This window comes from Halictus rubicundus, unplaced genomic scaffold (genome assembly GCF_050948215.1).
Source record: "Halictus rubicundus isolate RS-2024b unplaced genomic scaffold, iyHalRubi1_principal scaffold0610, whole genome shotgun sequence".
Classification (NCBI taxonomy): domain Eukaryota; kingdom Metazoa; phylum Arthropoda; class Insecta; order Hymenoptera; family Halictidae; genus Halictus; species Halictus rubicundus.
In genome coordinates this window covers 45,001-48,925 of record NW_027489151.1, presented here as the reverse complement: position 1 = coordinate 48,925, position 3,925 = coordinate 45,001, and positions in this window count along the sequence as shown.

Here is a 3,925-nt window from a genome sequence, read left to right as displayed (position 1 = left end):
ATCACTGTAATATAGACGGTTTCTAACAATATATATCATAACACCAAACTCGCTACAATTATTATTTATCGAGTTATTAGCAAATAATGGACGGATGTGCTACTCCGTCGGACGTTCGACGAAAATTTTTCTAAGTCCCACCGCCAAGAGGAAACTTTTTCCCTATCGGTCCTAGACGATTTTCGACGTGATATCACTGTAATATAGACGGTTTCTAACAATATATATCATAACACCAAACTCGCTACAATTATTATTTATCGAGTTATTAGCAAATAATGGACGGATGTGCTACTCCGTCGACAAAACTCTGGAAATTTTTCTAAGTCCCACCGCCAAGAGGAAACTTTTTCCGTATCGGTCCTAGACGATTTTCGACGTGATATCACTGTAATATAGACGGTTTCTAACAATATATATCATAACACCAAACTCGCTACAATTATTATTTATCGAGTTATTAGCAAATAATGGACGGATGTGCTACTCCGTCGACAAAACTCTGGAAATTTTTCTAAGTCCCACCGCCAAGAGGAAACTTTTTCCCTATCGGTCCTAGACGATTTTCGACGTGATATCACTGTAATATAGACGGTTTCTAACAATATATATCATAACACCAAACTCGCTACAATTATTATTTATCGAGTTATTAGCAAATAATGGACGGATGTGCTACTCCGTCGACAAAACTCTGGAAATTTTTCTAAGTCCCACCGCTAAGAGGAAACTTTTTCCGTATCGGTCCTAGACGATTTTCGACGTGATATCACTGTAATATAGACGGTTTCTAACAATATATATCATAACACCAAACTCGCTACAATTATTATTTATCGAGTTATTAGCAAATAATGGACGGATGTGCTACTCCGTCGGACGTTCGACGAAAATTTTTCTAAGTCCCACCGCCAAGAGGAAACTTTTTCCGTATCGGTCCTAGACGATTTTCGACGTGATATCACTGTAATATAGACGGTTTCTAACAATATATATCATAACACCAAACTCGCTACAATTATTATTTATCGAGTTATTAGCAAATAATGGACGGATGTGCTACTCCGTCGGACGTTCGACGAAAATTTTTCTAAGTCCCACCGCCAAGAGGAAACTTTTTCCCTATCGGTCCTAGACGATTTTCGACGTGATATCACTGTAATATAGACGGTTTCTAACAATATATATCATAACACCAAACTCGCTACAATTATTATTTATCGAGTTATTAGCAAATAATGGACGGATGTGCTACTCCGTCGACAAAACTCTGGAAATTTTTCTAAGTCCCACCGCCAAGAGGAAACTTTTTCCCTATCGGTCCTAGACGATTTTCGACGTGATATCACTGTAATATAGACGGTTTCTAACAATATATATCATAACACCAAACTCGCTACAATTATTATTTATCGAGTTATTAGCAAATAATGGACGGATGTGCTACTCCGTCGACAAAACTCTGGAAATTTTTCTAAGTCCCACCGCCAAGAGGAAACTTTTTCCGTATCGGTCCTAGACGATTTTCGACGTGATATCACTGTAATATAGACGGTTTCTAACAATATATATCATAACACCAAACTCGCTACAATTATTATTTATCGAGTTATTAGCAAATAATGGACGGATGTGCTACTCCGTCGACAAAACTCTGGAAATTTTTCTAAGTCCCACCGCCAAGAGGAAACTTTTTCCCTATCGGTCCTAGACGATTTTCGACGTGATATCACTGTAATATAGACGGTTTCTAACAATATATATCATAACACCAAACTCGCTACAATTATTATTTATCGAGTTATTAGCAAATAATGGACGGATGTGCTACTCCGTCGACAAAACTCTGGAAATTTTTCTAAGTCCCACCGCTAAGAGGAAACTTTTTCCGTATCGGTCCTAGACGATTTTCGACGTGATATCACTGTAATATAGACGGTTTCTAACAATATATATCATAACACCAAACTCGCTACAATTATTATTTATCGAGTTATTAGCAAATAATGGACGGATGTGCTACTCCGTCGACAAAACTCTGGAAATTTTTCTAAGTCCCACCGCCAAGAGGAAACTTTTTCCCTATCGGTCCTAGACGATTTTCGACGTGATATCACTGTAATATAGACGGTTTCTAACAATATATATCATAACACCAAACTCGCTACAATTATTATTTATCGAGTTATTAGCAAATAATGGACGGATGTGCTACTCCGTCGGACGTTCGACGAAAATTTTTCTAAGTCCCACCGCCAAGAGGAAACTTTTTCCCTATCGGTCCTAGACGATTTTCGACGTGATATCACTGTAATATAGACGGTTTCTAACAATATATATCATAACACCAAACTCGCTACAATTATTATTTATCGAGTTATTAGCAAATAATGGACGGATGTGCTACTCCGTCGGACGTTCGACGAAAATTTTTCTAAGTCCCACCGCCAAGAGGAAACTTTTTCCGTATCGGTCCTAGACGATTTTCGACGTGATATCACTGTAATATAGACGGTTTCTAACAATATATATCATAACACCAAACTCGCTACAATTATTATTTATCGAGTTATTAGCAAATAATGGACGGATGTGCTACTCCGTCGGACGTTCGACGAAAATTTTTCTAAGTCCCACCGCTAAGAGGAAACTTTTTCCGTATCGGTCCTAGACGATTTTCGACGTGATATCACTGTAATATAGACGGTTTCTAACAATATGTATCATAACACCAAACTCGCTACAATTATTATTTATCGAGTTATTAGCAAATAATGGACGGATGTGCTACTCCGTCGACAAAACTCTGGAAATTTTTCTAAGTCCCACCGCTAAGAGGAAACTTTTTCCGTATCGGTCCTAGACGATTTTCGACGTGATATCACTGTAATATAGACGGTTTCTAACAATATATATCATAACACCAAACTCGCTACAATTATTATTTATCGAGTTATTAGCAAATAATGGACGGATGTGCTACTCCGTCGACAAAACTCTGGAAATTTTTCTAAGTCCCACCGCTAAGAGGAAACTTTTTCCGTATCGGTCCTAGACGATTTTCGACGTGATATCACTGTAATATAGACGGTTTCTAACAATATATATCATAACACCAAACTCGCTACAATTATTATTTATCGAGTTATTAGCAAATAATGGACGGATGTGCTACTCCGTCGACAAAACTCTGGAAATTTTTCTAAGTCCCACCGCCAAGAGGAAACTTTTTCCGTATCGGTCCTAGACGATTTTCGACGTGATATCACTGTAATATAGACGGTTTCTAACAATATATATCATAACACCAAACTCGCTACAATTATTATTTATCGAGTTATTAGCAAATAATGGACGGATGTGCTACTCCGTCGGACGTTCGACGAAAATTTTTCTAAGTCCCACCGCCAAGAGGAAACTTTTTCCCTATCGGTCCTAGACGATTTTCGACGTGATATCACTGTAATATAGACGGTTTCTAACAATATATATCATAACACCAAACTCGCTACAATTATTATTTATCGAGTTATTAGCAAATAATGGACGGATGTGCTACTCCGTCGGACGTTCGACGAAAATTTTTCTAAGTCCCACCGCCAAGAGGAAACTTTTTCCGTATCGGTCCTAGACGATTTTCGACGTGATATCACTGTAATATAGACGGTTTCTAACAATATATATCATAACACCAAACTCGCTACAATTATTATTTATCGAGTTATTAGCAAATAATGGACGGATGTGCTACTCCGTCGGACGTTCGACGAAAATTTTTCTAAGTCCCACCGCCAAGAGGAAACTTTTTCCCTATCGGTCCTAGACGATTTTCGACGTGATATCACTGTAATATAGACGGTTTCTAACAATATATATCATAACACCAAACTCGCTACAATTATTATTTATCGAGTTATTAGCAAAT